This window comes from Rousettus aegyptiacus, unplaced genomic scaffold, assembly GCF_014176215.1.
Source record: "Rousettus aegyptiacus isolate mRouAeg1 unplaced genomic scaffold, mRouAeg1.p scaffold_m13_p_4, whole genome shotgun sequence".
Lineage (NCBI taxonomy): Eukaryota > Metazoa > Chordata > Mammalia > Chiroptera > Pteropodidae > Rousettus > Rousettus aegyptiacus.
Genome location: NW_023416307.1, coordinates 47934391 through 47945056, shown reverse-complemented (window position 1 = coordinate 47945056; position 10666 = coordinate 47934391).

The window sequence follows — 10666 nt, the reverse complement described above, 5'->3', positions numbered from 1 at the left end:
GGTAACACTCACGGGGGCCTGCCTGAAAGCCAGCGAGGTGGGCTGTGAGCAGACTGATGGCTCCTTGAGGTCAAGCCTCACAGCGCTCCCAGCCCCAGGGTCCAGTGCACTGGTGGGAGGGTGGGGAGTCCTCGGAGCAGAGCTAGGCCAGGGTAGCTCCATGGCTTTACTGGGGTCGAACCTGGGAAGCAGGGGCTTATGGGTCAGGGTAAACCTGCGGCCACTCAAATGTGGAGGAAACATGTCTGGGAAACAACATTCGGGTTTCAGTGTGAATTGGATCTTAACTTAAACCAACATGGTATAATAATAACCAATAGTTTTAAACATTCACCATGTGCTAAACACTTCAAAAGTGCTTTAAATCTATTCTTATTTTAACCTTAAAAACTCTATGAGGTAGGCTACGCATACACACTCACTTTTTTTTTTTTTTTTAACGAAATGAGGAAACCAGGCTTAGAGGAGAATTTGTCTGACACCAAGCATTTAGCAAGTAGCGGTGCCATGATTTTAACAGTTGTGTCTGTTTGCAGGGCCCAAGGTCTCTATCAACATAGCATTCTGGGAAGAAAACTGTGCTAGAAATCAGGAGACCTTTCGTTCTGAGATCATTGCTATAAGCTAGCTTTGCCAGGTTCTCCTTTCCAGAATTATTTTTGCTGTATTTTCAAACAGGTTTTGAGTCCCTAAAATCTTTCCCAGCTCCAACATGAAGACATATTCATTCATTCATCAGATTAAAATTTATTGTGCTAGATACTGTGCTGTGAGAAAATCAGATGGAGTCTTTCTTGTTTCAGCATCTACAGGCTAAATGGGAAAGATGGATGCTGAATGAGTAACTAGAAATGCATGTACTTGGGAGGCAAAGTTTAGGGGGCCAAGGGACCATATCAAGAACCACATTAGTCTGAGTAGAGGCTAGACCAGGGAAGAGGTCCGAAAGAAGGTGAGAATTAAGCTGAGCTCTGAAGATAAGTGGTCATTAGTCTGTCAAACTGGGGGTTTGAGAGTTGAGAAAAGAATGTACAAGAGCCCAGAGTAGCATAGTGTGTATTTAAAGATCTGAAATTATGTGTAACCGGACCCAAGGAGAAAGCAGGCTGAAAGAAGATGGACAGATCTCACAAAACCCTCAAAAGCCTTGTTGGTGATCGTGGACTTTATCTTAAGAACTGTGTCAGTCAATAAAAGGATTGTAAACAGGGGAATAACAACCATACATGTGTTTTAAAATATCATCTGGCTGCAGTAAGGAGGGAAGTAAGGGACACAATAAATTAGGTGATCATGGGTAGGGCTAGGATGATGACAGAGAGGATGGAAAGGCATGAGTGCATTTGAGAGATACTGGTGGGTCTAACTGATAGGCCTTGGTGGATGATTTAATGTGGACATTGAGAGAGGAGAAAGAACTGAGGACGACTCCTAGTTTTTGATTTGAGCAATCAAGTGGGTGTTACTACCATTTAGTGAAATAGGGCAGAATGGAGTGGGTGCAAATTGGGAAAGATGGTGAGTTTAGCTATGAGGAGCTGTGGGACATGCAAGTGATAATGTTGAATAGGCATTGGAAATCACTGGCAATTAAATCATTGTTGGGAGTGGATGAAATCTAGGGAGAGAAATAGGTTGGAAGAGGAAAAGGAAAGAGTTCTGAGGAATTCAAACACTTAATGGTTGAGTTGAGGAAGAAGAATGAGCAAGGAGATATAAAACAAATAGCTAGAAAAGTAGGAGAAGATCAGAAGTGTGTGCTTTAGTGGAAGCCAAGAGATGCAAGTATTTCAAAGAAGGAGTGGTTGGCAGTGCAAAATGCAGCGATGGGTCAAGTGAGATGTGTCCTGAAGACTGATACACGTGACGACGTGGATGCTCTGGTGTCCTTAGAGGGAGTAGTTTTGTGGAGGGGTACAGTTGATTTGAATATACCACTCCAAGTTTAGGGGGCCAAGGGGCCATATCACTGAAATTTGCTAGACTACCTTCTCACACTTGCCACTGATTTGAAATATATCTTGAATCCAGGCAGTTATTTTCAAAGTTTTCATCTCTTAAAAATTATCGGTGAGTACTCCAAAGAGCTTTTGTTTATGTAGGTTATGTCTACTGACATTTCGTATTTGATATAATATTTGATATTGATATACGAAAAATTGAAACTAAGAAATATTTAAATTATTTACTCATTAACTAAAAATTAAAATAATTTTATGTTAACAAATTATTTCTTATGGAAAAATGTAGCAATAAGAGTAGCTTTTTTTTTTTTTTAATTTTTGCAACTCTCTTTACTGTCTGGCTTGATAGAAGATAACTGGATTCTTACGTCAGCTTCCGCATTCAATAGATGCAATATGTTGTTTCAGTTGAAGTATATGAAGAAAACCTGGCCTCACACAGTAATGTAATTAGAAAGAGAAAGAACCCAACAGTCTTTTCAGGTAACTGTGAATCCTCTTTGATACTACAGCAACACTTGGCAAAGGCTAGTTGCAATGTGGAATCCAAAACCATATCAATGAACATCTCATACTCCATCTAAAATCCACTGGGTTACCTTTCACTTGGAAAGGCTCTTTCCCCATGCATGATTTGATTTCATCATCTATCAGCCATTCAGAAAAGATTGCTTTCCTTGGTTATATAGACTTTCCAACAGACACATTTCTTTTTACAACATGTATTTTTTTTAAAAATCACATTCATTAATATCATCATCCATCTCATAAGAAAGGGTCGATGTCTCTAGATATGGATATGGGACGAGGGAATGGTTGGAATTGCTATTAGAGAGATGAGAAGATCCCATATCTATGTGCTAAAGGTTTTGAATTTTATTTTGAAAGCTATCTGGAGACAGTTTTTATCAAATAATCACATTTGCATTTTCAAGACCTAATTCTGGTAAGAGTGTGGAGGATGCATGGGAGAGAGATGAATATGAAGGCCTATGGCAATAATGGAGTTGAGACATATGGACCATCTGATGTGTGTAGAGATAGTAGGATGGATAAAAAAGATATTAAGACAAAAACTATAGAAATTGGTGATTGGGTTAGATGGTTGTATCAGGGAAAGGGAAACTCCTATGTGTCTGTCTGTTTTGTGCAGCTATCGAAGTTCCTGTCACCAAAATAGTGAAATCTGGGGGAAGGAACAGCTTTAATGGAGAAAGGGTCAGTTGTATTTTGGACAAGAGGACTATAAAGCATCTGCGAGACATCCAAGTAGATAGTTGGAGATGGAGGTTTGGAGCATGCCGAGAGGAATAGGATGGCAATAGAGAGTTGAGAGTCACAACCAGATATGGCAGGGAGCTGGTCCTCCAGGGAGAATGTGTGATTGGGAAAAGTAGAGTGCTCAGGGAGAGCTCTAGTAAAGGCCAACATTTAGGAAGGTCTGCAAACAATACTGACAATCAGCAGCCATTTGTTACTAGAAGCAAGATGAGGAGAAAGTGGTATCATAAACGTATAGAAGGCAAAGAAATGAGAGAGAGAGAGAGAGGGGGTGGGGGAAGAGAGAATTAAATGGCCTTAAGGAATCAAGAAAAATAAGAATACAAGTATTTGAGTGAATTAGCCATAGCGAGGGGCCAGTTGGCAGAATGACAGTGATGGTGGCAGCGAGGACGTGGTGGAGAGGGGCCCAGCTGGTAAAAGAAAATAGCAGCTTGGAGCTAGCTGAGGAATGAATGGGGGATGCTTTCTCTTTCCAGGGGCTTGGCTGTAAATGAAAGGAGTAATAGTGCATAGTTTACAGATAAGTAGAGTTGACAGAAGATATCAATTTATTTCTTGAATGCTGGAATTCAAGGACATTTTAAGAATGTATGTGCCTTATTTCCAGATAACTATATCCAGAGTACTCGGAGCACAGTAAGTTAAACTGATAGTGTAAAATGAGAAGGAAAACTCATTCTAATTAGAAAAATGTAAAAATAGCTAATGCAAGCAACCACATTGAATACTCTAAAACGCCAAAAATCCAAATTTCTTTGTATACCCACGTAGTAGGTGAAGCATGGCCTTGTACCAGGGCACTTAGTAAATAATAAGCCAATCCCCCTTCTGCCTGGCCAAGAACAGAAGTCATATTCACACAACTTGCACTGTACCCTCTCTTAGGCAGCCGATCAATCATCTCTTTAAAACCCTCCTTTGGTTTTCGGTTTCTGCCCTTCCCTGATCCCATGCCAATGAATCCAGGCTCATGTCCTTTCTCCTGGGCAGGGAGGAGCTGCTGGATGCGAACCGTCTCCCTGGCAGTCAGGGGTGCCCCGGGACGGGGCTGCCTGGTTCCCAAGGACTTGGGTGTGGTGAGCTGTGCCAATGAGCCAGCAAAGCTGCTTCTATTTGCAAACATTCCCGAGGAAGAAGGAACTCTTAGCTACAGCTCCCAAATGCCTGCCTTCTGAACTCACAACCTCTCAAACTTCTCTGACACCTTTTGCCAATGACACTTCTTCCCCATGCTTCCTCCTGAGCAATGCAAGCCATTTATATTTGAAAAATAGTTTATAAATAGTGCAGTGGTTAAGTGCACAGACCAGGAATCAGATTTCTAGTGTGGAAATCCCAGCTTTGCCACCAATAGGCTAAGCAAACTCTGACAACTTAAATAACTCAGAGCATTCGTGTTTTTTTTTTAATCTGTAAAATGGGAAAAATAACTACCTATTGCTCAATGTCGTGGAAATTAACAGCATTCATGTAGGTTAGGTACTGACAACAGTGTCTGACACATAATAAGCACTCAGTAAATGTTGCTATCATTATTTCGGATTCAAGAGAGAAACATCTTGTCCTTGGTTGGGAGACAAATACCAGAATGCTTTCCACTTAAAAGAGCATGTAACCTGGAAAAGGTCTTGCCTGACTTAACTGGACTGAGAGGCATTTTCCCTGATTTCAGGAGGACATGTTTAGAGGCCAGCTTTAATCAATGGCAGATACTCATAGGCTTTTTGGGCTGGCAGAAAACTTTGGGACTACCCAGGTCACCATCCTTTCGTGAATCTGGTTTGGAGAAGGAAGCGGCTCTCATAAGGTTATTTATCATGTGGGTGGTAGAGCATGATGTCTCTTTGGCTTCATGGTCCTAGGCTGTGCTTTTGCCCTTCTAAGGGACAGCAGCACGCAGGCATTCTGTCTGTGTGTGCATGTGGTTGCCTTTCCCTTCTCAGCAGCTGCCTTTGTCCTTGGCAGGATTTCTCCAAGTAAGATTGCTTTTTCTGGAACCAAAGATGAACTATTTGTTACAAATCCAGAATAAACACACACACACACACACACACATACACTCTCTCTCTCTCTCTCTCAGTAGACAATCGACTCTTCTGTATGAAAAAGCACTCGTTAGTGAGATGAGTTTGTTCAAGCTGCGCAATGAATATAAATAATTACTAAGATTCTGAGCTACCTCTTCCTCAGTAAACCTTAAAAATAGGATATGCTTTGAATATTAGGAATTCACTTAAAATGTGTAAAACTGGCACAACAAATGCCATTTCCTCTGCTGAAGTTTGCAAGTGTGACTTTCAGCAGGGGAAACGGCATTTGTTTTTGAAAAAGTTTGATGTTTGGAACGAAAGACTTTTATATATGTGCAGGGTTTTCTCTTGGCACGGACTGATTCATTGTGCTGGAAGTGGTGCCTATAGATATCTTTTTTTTGAATACACACACTTTTTGGCCAAGCTTCTCACAAAAAGGAGCTACCATCTCAGGATAGTTGGGCATGTAAGGGAAGTGGACTGTTAGCACACGGCCAGCCCATTGAATGCCTGCTCTGCACTCAAACCTACATGGGATCTCAGCTCTGCCAACAAGCCGGCCTTGGAACTGCAGGCAACCTCTCTGAGCTATAGTTGACTTGCTGGTAAAACAATGACTCCTGCTTTATGAGGTTGTAAGAATAAGTAAGGTGATATATGTAAAGTGCCCGGAATACAGTTGGCATTTTACAAATGAGAGCCCTCCTTTCGTCTAGCCTTGTCATAAATAAAGTTAAAGTTCTATGCATCTAAACGAAGCTAAAAATCTATGTGTCTCTGAATAGCCAGAAATCAGGTTATTTTCAGAAGTACTAAGCTGTTCTGTCAAACCCATTGAGGCCAGAGGTGAACAGAAGCTGCAGGTTAAACCAGAGGTTTCAAATGGTGACTCGCGGGCGGGTGGGGACAGCATGCTGGTTATAGATGTTTCTGCCCAACACACACACTGCTTAAGAATTCAAAAATTTGTAAGGAGGTACATTTTATATGAATATCCAGATCCCCGACTTTCTTCTTTCTTTCTTTCTTATTAGGGAGGGCTTGGGGAGGGAGAGGAGGAGGGGGCGTGGAGGTATGAGGGCGGGAGGGAGGGGCGGGAGGGGGGAGGTGGAGGTGGTGGGAGGGAGGGAGGGAGGGAGGGAGGGAGGGTCGGGAGGGGATGGGGGGAGGGAGGGAGGGAGGGAGCAGAGAGAGGGAGGGAGGGAGGGAGGGAGGGAGGGAGCGGGGGAGGGAGGGAGGAAAGGAAGGGGAGGGAGAGGAGCGGTAGGGAGAGGGAGGTTGGAGGGAGTGAAGGTGATTAGATGTGGTTAGAGGGAGAGGGAGTGGTGATGGGATGGATAGAGGTACGGAGGAAGGAAGTTCCTATCCTTCCTCCCTTCCTTCCTTCCTTCCTTCCTCCCTCCCTTCTCCCTCCCTCCTCCCTCTCTCCTTTTACAAAAACTTGATTTTGGAGGCATTGAATTTGTGACTTTGATTTTAATCTTCATGGAACAGAAACAGCACTTGCCTGAGAGTCAGGAGACAAAAGTTCTACCTCTACCAGTCATTGAATAAATTACTTTTTTCTGGGCCTCTTTTCTTCTTTTTGGCAAAACAAGAGAGATCCTTGTTCTAAAACTATAGTTTGCTTTCTAATAAACAAAGTAAATCCAAGGGTTAAAAATATTTAACTCCTCTAGGAATCATATCATACTCTATGTAAGTAGTAGGCAGCTTTAAAAATATTTCAGAATATATTTAACCGATTGCAGAAAAGATTATCCAGTATAAAAGCCACGGTAGTTCTGAAAGAGGAAAATATTTTTTAAAGGAAGCACTACTCTATCTTATTCATACGGGAAGGTTTAAGCTTCCCACTACCAGACGATGAACATGCAGACGTGCCGCGTACCCATCTGCTCTAGAAATTTCCCTGTTGCCACGTTCTCATCTTGTCGTTTGAGAAGCTGAGCAGGCCACGGCTCGTCCGTGGAGGCTTTCTGCTCGGCTGGCTTCAGACAAAGTTACCATTAACTCCCCAACCTGCAAGAAAATTATTTGACACAAAGGACTCCAAAATGTCCTCCTCTCCCCCTACAAGCCTGCAAACAAATGGTACAGGAATGAGGTCAGAAAGGAATCCCCCGCCCACCAGGCCTCTGAATTCATTTACCTACCTCAGAGCCCATTCAGAGGAAGGGGTGGGACCGGGAACAAGAGATGCGAGGAGGCCAAGTGGAGTTTGGGGGTCGAGCGCTACATTACAGGATTTGACAGGCCTTTGCCTGCCTTCAGCTTCTTTGTGTCTCGCACATAATAGAGAAACACAAACTGAGCAGCACACGATCCGCGGTTACACCCTAGGACGGAGCACACTCTTTGCAAATGCTAATAGTATTGTAGCATCCTGTCACCCGGGAACACAAAAAAGGATGTTGATTTTCACATGAACCAGAACAGGCCCATTGTACACAAGTTTGTGACCAACTTGTAGTATCTGCACATCAAAAGCCCAGCCAATCATAGGGTACACAGCTGGCGAACCGCACTGACTGGGGTGCCCAACGGAGAGAATGTGGAGATCCAAACGCCTACCTAGTCCATCCATAGGATGACAATACACAGTACTTTGGATGTGAATGGAACTACATTCTCACAGTTGGTTCAACTACGACCATAGCAATTAGTATAATTAGCAAGAACATTAATGTCTCAGATATTTAAAAAGAGAAATCTGAATGTATGAAAATGGTAGCGGCTTTGTGCTGCTGCTGAGAGCCTCGGATAGGGTAGAGGCAGGCAGCAAAAGGCAGGGAGTCATATTTGGATGGTCTGATACATGAAAAGATAAACTCATGAGAATGTTGGCTGGAAAGCATCTATTTCCATTCCAATAGCTTGGGAAACTAGGACCTGGCAGGGCCAGAAAATTAAAGTATATATATGATATTCCTAAAAATAAATTTAGTCGAAATTTTAAAGGCTTTTGCTAATAGCTATCAAGTGTTAAATTTATTAGAAACAAACAGGCAATCAAAATCTGGGGAAAAAATAATCAAGGTGTTAAACATGGGGTAAAAATAATTCTGTATCTTAATAATGAGCTACTCAAAAAGATTAGAGAATCTGCATAGATAAGATGAATAGGTTGAGTCCTCATTTTTACTCCTGAGACCTAAGGTCTGGGGTAGATGTGAGGTTAGAGTCCTCTGAACTGCAACATCGCCTAATCCTCCAGGGCCCTAAAAGGAACCACACATCTCTGTTGATATTTCCATTCTTGTGATGCAACAACAGCCTCATATAGTTAGAAAAACAACATCCTGGGCCATTTCTGTAAAGTTAGTTCATTGTGCATTTTCTAAGTGTATCAGTGCCCTAATGTACTCCTATTTTCATAAATAAATTTATTTTCCTAAAAGTATTTTTGAGAGAAAGATATTTTGTAACATATCTAAGCTTACAACTGGACTTGTTTTCAAATTTAGACTTTGTTATGTACTGGAAGGACCTGGCCAAGTTACTTAAAAGTTTTCTGAGCCTATTTCCTCATCTGTAAAATGGAAATAACACAACCTGTGATAATGGATGCAGAACACAAGATATACTGGTTCCTTAGCTCTAGATTCAAGTTCTTAACTTCAAAATTTAAAAGGAAAACCAAAAAGATTCATGGGATCAGTCTTTGGCAAGATAGAATACTGACCATTAAAAAGGTTTCAGTGGAGGGGGTGGGGCACAGGTGGATACCCAAATGCTAATGGCTAGTGACAGTATACCTCTTTGAATCTTAAAACCTTTATAATGGGCTCTTAGTTGTGTGTTACTATCCCTGGAATGGCTGTGGAATGACACATCTCGCTGTCCCTTTTCTTCCACACACATCCTCCTCCTGTTAGTATTGCTCATGGCGGCTAGGAGGTGGGTGCACCATCGTCACTGGGGGCATGCTGTGTTAGGGCACAGGTTAGGTGACTTCTGGTTTTTGATAAAAATTGATTGTAAGAAACTATTATACGCATTTGGCATACAAAGGGATTGGCTGTGTAGCACCTGGAACATCACTGACTGCAAGTGTAAAAGCTTTCAACTTAAGCCCTCTAGATAAATATTTTTCTTAACAGAGAAACAGTAACCATTGCATTTCATTAATGATATATGACTACTTGTGTTAAAGTGTATGGAAAAGAGAGATTAAAAACAAAAATGAACCAAAAACTAAGGGAGCAGAAAAACAAATAGGTTCATACCTTAAAGAGGTAAATTAATTTTAACATTTTCTGGCAGCAGAACCAAAAATCACATAAGGTCTTGAGTTCTTTGACAGAGGAAAGTATCATATGTATTTGTCTGGAGTGGGAAACTTTCCTGGCACTGAATTATCTAGTAATCCTTTCTTTAATAAACTTAAGTGATAAGAGACATGTTATTAGGTTTTACTTCTGCAAAAGATATTGCGTATTTTCGTCGAATAGGTGCAACATATGGTATTTGTCTGTGAAAGCCAAAGGCATGATATTAGATAAATTAAGAGGTAGGTAAGGGCAAGTAGTCCTGGCAATATCACTTTCTGATGATTTGGCCTAATTCTCAGATAAATTTTAGCAAAGCAAGAAGATGCAGTTAACCTATTCCCTACATACTTTCTCACAAATGTGAGAAGTCTTACAAAGTTTTGGCAAGCGCCAGATCATGTAAACCATGACCACATTTTCTGACAAGTGGATAAAACTCTAATTTCTATGTTGTTGCTGTGCGATTTAGTGACTCCAAGAGTAAGCAGAATGGACATTCTACTTTGAACATTACGAAGTGTAACTTGTATTCTTAACCCAGCAATGAGACATGACTCTGTGGGAGGCTGCTGGCAGTGTCATGGCATGGTGACTGGGTCTTCAGCGGGGTCACTGGCCTACAGTTCTTTTTAAAAATGACTTTTTACATTTTCTCAAATACTTGGTTAGGAACCTTGATACACCTGGGTTAATTAGTTAAAAATAAAACAAAACAAATAACAAGAATTCTTTACCACAAAAGATGAATGATTTAAAAACAGTAAAAAGTTGGTTATTTCCTCATCAGGGATTTGACCCCAAATGAACATTAAAACTGGTTCTGCAGAACGAACATAACTCACAAGAAGCCTTTCAGAGAGCAATCATATACATACAGCCAATTTTCAAGCTGGTAACTCAACTATGTCATTTTGAGATAGATTTAACCCAATGTTTTATGATATACGTTTTTCTTACTCTATAAAACTGTCTTCTACAAAGATTACTCACATTTAAACTTTCCTGCTTTTTACTCTTTGACAATTTTTGTCATAATTACTTAAAAGTTAAATACTTTTCAGCCTTCTATATCAACGTAGTCTAATGTGGAGAAAATGACTGTCTTAGTTAT